Genomic DNA, 13,360 nt, shown 5'->3' on the forward strand with positions numbered 1-13,360 from the left:
TTCCTCAAACACTCACCCAACCACCAGGCAGAAGCCATTAGCTTCTGGGATAACACACACCGAAGAGGGTCAAACCGGGCCGGGCCAGACACAACTGTGTATTAAAAACTCATGGTTTACACTTTTACATCACTGCTGAGGTTGAGGAATCTGAATCCAGCATTCAGTTATTGTTCCTCGGATTTACAATCTCTCTGGTGACTCGTTGTATTTTCGTATATTTATGAGGATTTCAAACTATTATTTTCATTTATTTTTCAATGTGGCACACACAAGTGTCTTTGTTCTGGTTCTGGCCTCATTTCTCAGCACCTCACAGCTGTGGAAACGCTGTCAAATACACTTATCTCATACATTTTATGGATGTTCTTTTTATTCAGCAGAATTAAAAAGCATAAGCGTGGATAATAAAAAAAGAGGGGCGGGTTTCTTGAGATAGAAAGACAGGAGGGAGAGCTGTGACTAACATGCCTGAAGTCCACGCTTGTGGAATTGATTCTGTGTCCTTTTCACACATGGCAGAGAAGTCTTCAGCTTCTAATGAAGAAGTATTGATTATCCCTTAATCATTTTAGGCAGTAAACCACAGCTCCAGCATTGAGTCCCTTCTGCTTTTTCATCAGAGAGAGCAGTGGATCGGGTCGCACTGCGATGGCATTCAGAATTACGCTTCTAGAGCCAAAAAGGATAAAAGAAAAAAAAAAAAAAACAGTAATCAGATGCAAATATGAAGGTCTCTGGCAAACAGTGCCTGGATGATTAACGGGGACGAGCGCGCCTGAGTGAGCGGAGGAAACCTCGGCAGGTTGCAGCACAGCAGGACCCTGCAGAGTCAGAAACATTCACGGAGAGCCGAGAAAAGAGGCTTCAAATAGGTTCCTACCCGCGGAAATGTGGGCCAAAGAACAAAGGGAGCGTGTCATAGCAGGTTCTGAAGGGCGGAGTGCAGGGATTTCTCCTTCCTCTACATAGATAGATAGATAGATAGATAGATAGATAGATAGATAGATAGATAGATAGATAGATAGATAGATCCATGCATTTTTTCATCCATGAAAAAAACAACACTTTTTAAAATCCAAAAGCTACTTCTTCTTCTCTGATCTGAAGCAAAGCTGAGTGTCTGCAGACACATCTTACAACACACACACACACACACACACACACACACACACACACACACACACACACACACATACACACACACACACACACACACACACACACACACACACACACACACACACACACACACACACACACACACAATCAAAAAACACCATATCGTCACTGCATCTATATGTACCACCATTTTGCCCTTAAGAAAGAACAAAAGCACTTTTTTTGATCATATTTTTTCTAACTAGACCGTTTAAGGTTTTTCTAACGCGTAGCTTGAAAAATGGGGATAAAAAGTCAGAATCAGAGTCCCAACAGTCGTAATCAGAGCTCAGGTAAAACCCTGAATTACAGCAGAAGAAGTGCACGTTAGGGGTGTGCAAACAAGGGTACCTCACGATTCGATTCGATTTCGATTATTGGAGCTTCGATTTTTCGATTCTTCGATTATAACGATTGTCGATTCGATTCGATTATTGGTGCCACGATTATTCGATTATTGTGATTTTTTATGCTTTTTTCCATACAAGATTGATTTTGTCTTCATCTGTGGCTACATTTGTAAATAAATAGCCAATCAATTAACTCAGTTCCTCTAACAACACTCATTAAGTAAATAACAAGGTTGTTTGAACATTTGACATGTATTTTTCAAAGACACAAAATAATGTATTTTATGACTATGTAAACATTTGCTCTTTGACTTACTTAACTTTGACCAGGGAAAGCTGCACTTGCATGAGAGCCCCCTCTATTGGCGGAAAACACTGAAAACGCTCAAGCCCTGGATTTAATGAGTTCATTAATTCAAGTAAACAAGATATGTACTTCCATCAAATTTATTTAGTGTAAACATATCTGCCATATTTCAAGTGAATAATAAGAAATGTGCATTCTTGAAAATGAAATGATTCTGCAGCTTATTCAGTCTGGAATCTGGATAGGATAACTTAAAAAAAAAAAAAAAAAAAAAAAAAAATATATATATATATATATATATATTTTTTTTTATACCATAATCGATTACAAATCGTCACGTGACGCATCGCGATGCATCGACACATCGATGAATTGCACCCACCTCTAGTGCACGTGTACGTGTCACGAAGAGCTCATACACACTAGGACGACATGAAGCAGCTATCTTTAATTTCATGCTATTTTCCATCTGGTCTACATTCAGAGGGTTGATGAAACAGCAATATGAGGAACCTAATTTACCTTGATATCTCACACAGGCGTAAACATTGACACACGCGCACACACACGCAAACATTGCTCAGAGGAAATTAACTGCTAATAAAATGTGTTGTGATGAGAGTAATAAAGTGTTAATGAGGGGGTGGGGGGGTGATGCAGCACAATGTGAAAATGATTGATCCCTGCAAAAACTGGAAGGAGAAAAGAAGAACGGCCCCGACCATTCACAGCCCACTGCCGCCGCCCACGGCGTCACAGTTTGGTCCTTTAACTGGAATTATGAGTCACTGAGACTCTTTTCCACCAAACCAGTAAGCGGTTCTTTCCTCTGGCCCAGCAAAGAGTTGGTGTTATCTTGGAACCCATTTTTCTGTCCCGGAGCCAGTTCTTTGTCAGTGGAAACAGAAATCCTGGTTCCAAACTCAGCACTGGAACCGGTTTGGTGGAAAAGGCGTATTACTGATTGAAACCTCCTAGATCCATAAGACAGAGATAAAAAGTAGAGGTTACCCGATTTCCTCGTTTGAGGGCGGCGGCTCGGCGGCCACGAGGAGAAACAGCTGACTCAGCTCCAACAGGGGGTGCGGTCAGGTGAAAGAGAGGCCGCCTCCTCTTCCTGCTCTATTACTGAACAAATATCATCAAATATCATGTGGCCCATCTGCTGTTGATCAGATGCACCTGATTACCTGGTCAAGGAGTGTGTTGACACAATGCCAAAGAGGAAAGACATCAGCAATGATCCGGGAGAAACAACCCCATTTACTTTTCAAATCAGGCTGATGTTGCAGATATGCCCGATAAGTGATCGTCAAACACCAACTAGATCAACCACATGATTCAGGGTCCATGTGAACCTCAATACTGAGAAATTACACATCTTCCGCCTGCATCGGCACCATCGGCCACCAAACGTGGGTTATTTTGTGTAGCTCGGTTAGTCGCCATGAAGATAAAAGGATAAATTAAAGCTGCAAGCAGCGATGAACGGGCCCTCGCACCCTTGTGCACGTTCAGGCGTGCTGCAGTGGAAGCTTGTATGACTTGCATGTAGATTCTTCAGGCCTGGACATTTAGCGGATGACACCAGCCACGATTCTCTATATCAAACCATTCAAAAGTTATGGCAGAAAAAAGGGACTATCAAATATCGACCAATCAGAAGAAGGGGCTAGGCTAATTTGCACCAATTTTGTTCAAGGACTCAAAACCGAGTCCAATGACATCACCCACAAGTCTTTATGTCAACCATGGATGTATTATATAAAACTGGATGGGACGTCAAAAATGGCCGCCCATTCATTTCAATGCATTCTGCTCAACCAGCGCATAAGCCGAAAAAATCTCTGACTTCCGGGTTTACTTCCGCATACAGCGGCCCATAGAGCATGCGCAGTTGAGTCACCTCCCATGATGCTCTGGGGCCTCCCATCATGCCCCGGGGCAATGACGCGAGTATTAATAAAATATGTATTAATATAATATCTTAATTAATGTATATTATTACATGTATAGTATTACATATATTATTAATGTATTAATATAATATAATTACATAATATATATTAATATAAACATCCGTGGAATGCACGGACACGGCTGTGACGTCAGCCGTGACGTCACGCCCAGAAAGAGACTTTTCTTTGACTTTTCTGGCCGTTATAAAACATTTTTGACAAATATAAAGTCCATGACTTAAAAATATAGAATACAAAGATTAGTAATAGCCGGTGATTACAGCTGGAGGTGTCCTGTGAACAGTTTTAGAGGCTTCTCTTTTACTATTGCGGTCTATGGGAAAAAAGCTTTCTGGGCCCCATGGGATTTTTGGTTGCAGTACCGCGGCTGGCCACTGGGAAAAATCGGCGCGCCTTCTGAGTGGGAGACCCGGGGGCTGATGTCAACCCATTCAAAAGTTATGGCAGAAAGAATGAACTATCAAATATGGACCAATCAGATGCATACATTTTGATGTAGAACACACCTGGGTGCAAGTTACGGTTCGGGCGAAGAAACGGCCAAAGAAATGGCATAAATTGCGGCAAGATTACACAATTAATTCAAAATGGCCGACTTCCTGTTTGGTTTCGGCCATGGCATCAAGAGACTTTTCTTTTAAGTTGCGACATGATACAGGTGTGTAGCGATTTTCTTGGATGTACGTCAAACCATATTGTGGGGCTTGAGGCACAAAGTTTTTTCTGTATGGACCAACCAGATGAAGGGTGGGTGCGCTTTTTGGCATCTAGCGTCGCCACGGTAACGCTTTTGAAAGAGAAAAGTAATGCGTGGTGTCGCAGGATGGAGACGCACATTTTGATGTATAACACACCTGGGTGTACATTACGGTTCGGGCTGTATTAACTGCCGAAGCAATGGAAAAATAAAAACGAGAAAAATTCCTACAGATACAATAGGGCCTTCGCACTGTAAGTGCTCGGGCCCTAATAATGTCACCTGACTGAAAAAACACCAAAGAGTGTCGCCTTCTATGAAACGTAATGTGGTGTTTGTTTGTGGGTTGCTGAAGGTTCTTTGCAAACAGATTGAAGAAAAAAGCCCAGAACAAAACGCACAGCAGGGAAGCAAAAACTAAAATGCATTTGTTTGTTTTTGATCATTATTTTTTCATACAAAGAGGAAAATATCTGAACATTTCCAGCCAAAACAAAATGTAGTGGTAGAATCCACCAGTCAGTGTGGGCGAGAGAGTTAGGGTGCGTCCCAATACTCCCCCTCGCCCTCCTTTTCTTCCCTAACCCTAACTTTTGCGCGTTCCCGTGAAGGTAGTGGTGTCCCAATTCCTCTTTTCACCTAGGGGGAGGGGGCATAACGAGGGCTAGGGGCTGAGAATAGCCCCTTCAAATCGAGGGATTTCAGATGCTGACTTGGCGAGCGAGGGGGTATGAAAAAAAGAGGCTCTGCGTCGATTTGACTCGCCGACCGAAGGCAAACAGGCAGACTGGTCTCAGAGAAATAGAGAGAAATAATCCTGTGACTCGTCAGATTTGTTTTGGATGTTTCTGATATAATAGTCTTCAGAAACCACAAAGTAATCCAGCTGTTATCTGGGTAATTTACACACTTTCAGATAAAGTTGCGGAAGATCACGCCAGAATAAAGGGATTTATGGTTCCGCGTTACACCAACGCAGATCCTACGGCGGAGGTTACGCAACCTACGCCGTAGGCTCTGCGTCGATTTAACGCGGACCCAAGCTCCGGACCCGGCAGACAGAAATCTCTAAATTTCGGAGCAAATTTCTTAACAGGCGTAGCTACAACTGTTAGATTTCATCTATTAAACCAACATATTCCTAAATGATTTATTTCAGCCGGCGTGATTCTCAACAGAGCTGCGTCCCGGGAGAGAGTGTCTCTCCCGGGGCTGACGGAGCAGCCTCACCCGGCGGACACGTCTCTTCTCGGGCTGTGAGCTGAGGCTGCTCCCCGGGGCCGGCGGCTCTTCTCATCTCCGAAAAGATCGGGTCAAATTTCTTAACAGGCGTTATTTGGATAAACTGAGCCCCGGTTGGGGATCTTAAGGTTACCATTATACCTGAAAAAATATTAAAACTTAATAAAGTGCCATATTAACAGCGCTACAGCTGAAATTAAAACAGCTTTTGGCTCTCAGCTTCCTGATCAGGGAAGGGATGAAAACGAGGGGTAGGGGGAGAATTGGGACAGGCACCTGGGCCAAGTGCCCTAGATCTCAAGTGCCCTAAAATCTCCCCCTTCTTTTTTAGGGCTTAGGGAAGAAAAGAAGTGCGAGTGGAGAAAAGAAGGGCGAGTGAAGGAGAATTGGGATTGGCCCTTACACTCCAACACTCGTCTCTAACACTTCTTATGGCCTTTTGCTGGTTTTCTTTTTTTTTTATGAATTATAAACAGAATGAAAAATCCGACACAATTCAAGAGGTTCAGTCAGTAATAATAAAGTTATGTGGAGTCTGAAGGGAACCGTAGTTGGAGAGAGCAGTTCGCTAACTTGAGGACAATTGATTGAGCAACACACACACACACACACACACACACACACACACACACACACACACACACACACACACACACACACACACACACACACAGTGGCCCTTGGGTTCCTGGCGCTGGATTACAGCACGTCGTCTAGTATGTTTAGTATTCAGAGCAGAAGAATGAAACGAGACGAGAGAGCGAGCTGGCCTCCAAAACAAAGCAGTCTCTTCATGACTGTCAGAGTGTGTGTGTGTGTGTGTGTGTGTGTGTGTGTGTGTTCTGTGTGTGACTGGAACCCTCTCCAGGAAACATTTGGTCACACATAAGCCAACTGCTCATCACAACTTTACAGAGGGACACGACTCTCTGTTGTGTGCGTGTGCGTGTGCGTGTGCATTTGTGTATTTATGTGTGTGTGTGTTTTAATACATGATTTACCCACAGACACATGCATGAAGGCGGTCAACTTACCAAAACCAAACTCATGGAGCTGTTAGGGTTCAGCTGCCCTGAAAAAGTAAAGACATTTTAATTAGTCGACGCCCCGGCTGCAGTGACATTCAGAACTCACATTTAGTCATTAGATCTTTACTTCTGACTTTCTAAAGATCTTTGTGTCTTGCTGCGGCCCGGCTCTCTGCTGCTGTTATCACCGCTGCAGCTGTAGAAGCCATTTAAGGGATTCAGACGCCAGTATTTTACTTCAGAGTGTTGCCTGGCTGGCTGGTGGGTTGGTTTAGATGCAGCCCACGTAGAAGTGGAACTTCAACGCTGCGCTTTTAGAGGTAGTGACCGCTTTAATCCTTTCACACAACAATGCCTCATTAATTCTAGTTGCAATCATTTAGATTGTCTGTCTTCTGCCAAAGTTGCCGGTGAATTACAGATATAGTTTGCAGCAGCTGCGAGGGTGAATTCGACATGCAGGTTAAGAGCACGCGGCTTTAGAGAGCGTGGGAGTGAGAGCATCTCAGCGGGCTGCAGGAGGAGCTGCAGGAGGAGCAGGAGGAGCTGCAGGAGCTGCAGGAGGAGCTGCAGGAGCTGTAGGAGCTGTAGGAGGAGCTGCAGGAGCTGCAGGAGCTGTAGGAGGAGCTGCAGGAGCTGTAGGAGCTACATGAGCTGCAGGAGGAGCTGCAGGAGCTGCAGGAGCTGTAGGGGCTACATGAGCTGCAGGAAGAGCTGCAGGAGCTGTAGGGGCTGTAGGAGGAGCTGCAGGAGCTGCAGGAGGAGCTGCAGGAGCTGCAAGAGCTACAGGAACTGCAGGAGCTGCAAGAGCTACAGGAGCTGAAGGAGCTGCAGGAGGAGCTGCAGAAGGAGTTGCAAGAGCTACAGGAGCTGCAGGGGCTACAGGAAGAGCTGCTCAGCGAATGTTTGAGCTGCTCCTCCAGCAGCTAGCGGAGACGTGCTCCAGCTGCCAATGAGGTCGTCTGTCCTCCAAACACAGAACCATACAGCTTCTATTATTGATCAGTTTCATGTTACTGTGTCAGCCTTGTTGCAGAGTTTGATGCAACCCCTCAACATTTGATCTTTCTGAAATAGCGTCATAACATCTCTGGCAAATGATGAAGTGGAGATTCTCTTAAAGCTGAAGCTTAATTCTGTTGCATAAATGAGAAACAGGGGGAATATAGATCACATCAAACTTCTGTACGATAATCTGACAGGAAATAAGCAGCAGATCTCTTTTCAAAGATCTGCAAAATCAGGATCAATTAACGCACTGCGGATCCGGCTGGCAGGAAGTTACTCATAAAAATGGCATCGAGATTTTCAAAATAAAACACCAGGACCTGTTGTGTCCTGTGGGGGCTGTGGATGAACGGTTAAAGATGGTTTTGAGAGGTTAGAACCATAAAAAAGTCAAAATACTCATTTTATTTGACCCCTTTGATCCTTTTTATTTGTAAAATTCTATCCATCCATCCATCCATCCATCCATCCATCCTTCCATCCATCCATCCATCCATCCATCCATGTACATGCATCCATCCATCCATCCATCCATCCATCCATCCATCCATCCATCCATCCATCCATCCATCCATCCATCCATCCATCCATCCATCTTCACCACAGCAAATCGGTATAGAGTTTGCATTAACTGATCCACCTGTCAATCTGTCTACTCACTCATGAAAAGGACTATGACGTTCTTAAGCTCCTCCACCTGCTGCAGCAGCTCGCTCTGGTCTCTCATTTAAAGGTGCTAAATCTCATATTCACCGACAGGACCACGTCATCCACAGAGAAGCGGAGACGACACCCTCCAGCCCTCAGCTGCACCCAGAAATCCTGTCCATTGAAGGCAAGAACAGAGTCGCTGATAAAGGATAAAGGGACAGCCCTGACAGTCCTCTCACATTCTTACAAGGACAGAAGTGAAATATGAAGAAAAGTGGATGACTTTATTTGATCAAAGACTGAGACGTAAAAAAAAAGTTGCATAGCTGCTGTCAAAGTCAACCAGCGAGTTCTCTTAGATGGGGCCTGTTATCCTCCATGTTTCATTTCTCCTTCCTCGTTAGTACCTCTTTCATCTGGCCACACCGCAGAATTCGAGTGAGGAGTATTTCATCTCCGCTACACTCTTAATGTAAACTGCATTTCAAGTCCTCTGATTAATTAAGCAAAAACATTTGCCGATGTGAAAGTTTCTGGCTTCCTGCCAACCCACAGAAAATCCTCCTCGATCGACTGGACCGCCGGCAAAACTGCACACCCTCCGTTTTCAGCCCCGAATGTGCTGACATGAAGCAGATCCCAGTGTGATCAAAGACCACGCTCCCAGATGAAGCCGACTCCGAAGGTGCACCGAGGCAATTACAAAGTAGCACAAGTTTTACCAAAAAAATGATCCTTTACAAGCTGTTTGCAGGGAACTCGGGTTTGCTTGGCTTCGTCAAGCGCACAAGTCTGCAGGCTTTTGTGTTTGCTGTCACTGTTTTGAATGTGACCCCCCGCCCCAAGAGAGAGCCGAAGTTTAACGAATTGATTTTAAAACTGTCCAAAGAATGTGGTTTCACACAGTCTGGTCACATTTAGAGGAAGTATGCATAAGAAGAGTGTGAGGAGACAAACTGCCAACACTTTCTGGCAGCTTGAATCCGGCCTGAAGGCCAGAAGGTTTGGTGAAGCAACACTGAGCTGATCACATCGTCCTGACGGAGATTAAACCTGTTTTGCCAAAGCATGAAATATAAAATAATAAAGACTAAAAATAAGAGTATCCCTTACTAAAACTGGTGTTTCAGTAATTCAGATTGTCCTTTAAAAGCAAGCTGGGTTCAGGATTACGTCTGGCCCGCGTCAGTCCTGTTCACAGGGCTCAGGTCTCCCACGGCATCAATACCAACATTCACACACGAAACCAGAAAAGCCCCAAGCGCCTGGTGAGCAGCGATTAAATAAAAGTGTTATTTTAAACAGAAATTATGCTGGTGTGGCAGAAACGTGATCAGTGTCACGTCTGCAAGCTCAACATGTATCCATCCATCCATCCATCATCCATCCATCATTCATCCATCCATCTATCATCCATCCATCCATCCATCCATCCATCCATCCATCCATCCATCCATCCATCCATCCATCCATCCATCATCCATCCATCATTCATCCATCCATCTATCATCCATCCATCCATCCATCCATCATCCATCCATCATTCATCCATCCATCTATCATCCATCCATCCATCCATCCATCCATCCATCCATCCATCCATCCATCCATCCATCCATCCATCCATCCATCATCCATCCATCATTCATCCATCCATCTATCATCCATCCATCCATCCATCCATCATCCATCCATCATTCATCCATCCATCTATCATCCATCCATCCATCCATCCATCCATCCATCCATCCATCCATCCATCCATCATCCATCCATCATTCATCCATCCATCCATCCATCCATCCATCCATCCATCCATCCATCCATCCATCCATCCATCCATCCATCCATCATCCATCCATCCATCCATCCATCCATCCATCCATCCATCCATCCATCATCCATCCATCCATCCATCCATCCATCCATCCATCCATCCATCCATCATCCATCCATTCATGCGCAATTATCCATCCATCCATCCATCCATCATCCATCCATCCATCCATCCATCCATCCATCCATCCATCCATCCATCCATCATCCATCATCCATCCATCCATCCATCCATCCATCCATCCATCCATCCATCCATCATCCATCCATTCATGCGCAATTATCCATCCATCCATCCATCCATCATCCATCCATCCATCATCCATCCATCCATCCATCCATCATCCATCCATCCATCCATCCATCCATCCATCCATCCATCCATCCATCCATCCATCATCCATCCATCCATCCATCCATCATCCATCCATCCATCCATCATCCATCCATCCATCATCCATCCATCCATCCATCCATGTGCAATTATCAATCTATCGATCCATCCATCATGTACATGTATTCATCCATCCATCCATCCATCCATCCATCCATCCATCCATCCATCCATCCATTCATCATCCATCCATCATCCATCCATCCATCCATCCATCCATCATCCATCCATCATCCATCCATCCATCCATCCATCATCCATCCATCATCCATCCATCCATCCATCCATCCATCCATCCATCCATCATCACGCCTGCAAGCTGATCAGAGGGTGGTCCTGATGAGAGCTAGGGGTATAGGGGTGGTGGTGGGCGGTTGCTCAGGGGGTTATTGTCGGGGCATCTGGGGAGTTGACCCCCAGACAAATTTCCTAGATTCTGGTGCTTTTTAACAGGATGTCAGACACCAACCCGACCAAGGCTGGTCCGAGCCATGAGGGGGGACCACCCAAATGAAAGCAACGGCGCTCTGTGGAAATCCATCCTCTGAGCTTCTAAACGGCGTCCCTGGTTTTGTAAACCCTGCGCTTGCACGTGTAAGTGTCACGGACAGATCCAAGGGGGTTGCTCTTCTTCTTCCTCTTACTGAGCTGCACCAAAGCAGAGAAGCAGGTCAAAACCTTAAAAACAGACTTCCATTGAGCTGTTTTTGTGGGTGGGAAGAAACTCATGCATATGTAATGATTTCTTGGCTGAGTGTGTCTCTGTTTTTGCAGGATACGTCTGCATCCAGTGAGACTGATAGATGGAAAACACACGAAAGAGAAGAGCACGAAGACGGATGGAGGTCATCCAGGAGGAGAGTTTGTGCAGGTGATGTTTCTCTGCTTCTGTCAACCACAACCTGCCTGAATCCCCACCAACATTATTTACCTCGCAGACCGAGGTGAATATTGTGATGCAGCAAACAACGGATGAACACACGAGTCTAGTCACATCTGGCAAACAAGAGCCAATAATAAACAAGTCACACAGCAACAATGTGCACACCAGGGTTATAATAGTTTTGAATTTTTCATTTTAGTTTAGTTTTATTTCGTTTTGACTTTTTCTCCTTCAATTCAGTTAGTTTTAATTTGTTTTTAGTGTGGGTTTGCTAGTTTTTATTAGTTTTTATATTTTCAAAAATGTTTAGTTTTAGTTAAGTTTTTATTAGTTTTAGTTTTAGCGGACCGTGAGGCGTTAAGGTGCCGTAGCTGCCAGTTGGAGATAAACGGCCAGAGCGATAAATTGATCATACCAAGAGGCTTATATTGACAGGGACGAAAACGGAGGAAATTATATCTATAATTTCAGTTCGTTTTAATTAGTTTTCTAAACACGCAATATAGTTTCAGTTAGTTATCGTTTTTGTCTTTTAATTTTCGTTTTTATTTAGTTCAGTTAACGAAATAGTTTTTTCAATTTTAGTTTTCGTTATTTCGTTAGTTTTCGTGAACGATAATAACTCTGGTGCACACATGCACTCACAGAAATGCATAAAGAAAGTGAAGCTGGAAGGCTGCAGGTTTAATTGTCCTTGATGTTCCTCACTTCCTCTACAGAGCTGCAAACAAACAACAACCTCGTTTACACAACAATCCTTCAACACCAGCGTCCTGGAATGAAGGAAGGAAACGTCTTTACAGGCTTGAGACGATCTGAGCAAGCGGTTCGGGCCGTTGAGGCAGCTGATATCAGCAGCATTCAACCATCCAAACCGCACATAAAAATGAGGTCGTCTTCGTTGCTTTGGCTGTGATGCTGCAGCCGTGTGAAGGTTAAATCTTCTGCTTTGTGAAGTTAACGTACAGCTCAATAAAGCCGGGCATACACTGTGCGATTATCGGCTCGTTTTGAGCCGATTTTCCAGTCGTGCGACTATTTTTTGGATCGGGACGGATTTTGACCCAATCATTGCTCGTGCCTCGTGCAGTATACGTGGGGTAACGATGAGAGATTAACACCTCACGACGAGCTCCCGATCACGAATCGTGAGGTCGCAAGAAAATCAAGCGTGTTTTAAATCCTGGTTGCTCCTCGTGAAGGAATCGCACAGTTGAAGCAGCTGCGACCCGATTTACCTCATCCTTTCGCAGAGAGCATGCGCAATCTCTGATGTCACGTCAAAAACTATTATTTGTAGTTTAAGTGTTGCAAATTCACATTACAAATCATGTTTTAATAGCAGAAAAAAAGACTGCATTTCCACTTACGGTGCGGGTCGCCGAGTACCCTACACCGTAGGCTCTGCGTTGGTGTAACGCGGAACCATAAATCAGCCCTTAAGGCTCAGTTATGGTTCTGCGTCAAAATGGCGCCGTGCCTACGGTGTGTGGTTTGGATCGACGCAGAGGACACGCCGTCACCTGCGCCGTCACTGACGTGCACCTCCTGAAAATTGTAACTACGCGTCGAGGAGACGCCGACGACACGCAGACCGAGAGGGCTGTGATTGGTTCGTTTGAAAGCGAAGCATTTCCGGTTTCCGGTTTGAATCAGTAGTGAACTTTCAGGGCTATTTTCTTCGTTTATGTGTGATTTTTTTTTGTTTTTGTTTTTTGCACAATAGTTGTCCTTATCTCTTTGATTTACTGTGACCGGAAAAAGTCGGATAAACCATTCAGAAAAAGATCGCTAACTAGTGGCCGCGGGGGGTACTGCACCGCG

General features: G+C 44.6%; 1 protein-coding gene across 1 annotated transcript in view; it reads right to left on the reverse strand.

Annotated features, from left to right (window-relative positions):
- LOC133441492 (sodium/calcium exchanger 2-like) overlaps positions 1–13,360 on the reverse strand; it is a 201,862-nt gene that overhangs the window by 109,401 nt on the left and 79,101 nt on the right. The window contains exon 2 of the mRNA XM_061718836.1: positions 6,771–6,808. The gene's annotated coding sequence lies outside the window, so the exon portion shown is untranslated. The remainder of the gene's footprint in view (positions 1–6,770; positions 6,809–13,360) is intronic.

The sequence above is a fragment of the Cololabis saira genome, chromosome 4, assembly GCF_033807715.1.
Source record: "Cololabis saira isolate AMF1-May2022 chromosome 4, fColSai1.1, whole genome shotgun sequence".
Lineage (NCBI taxonomy): Eukaryota > Metazoa > Chordata > Actinopteri > Beloniformes > Belonidae > Cololabis > Cololabis saira.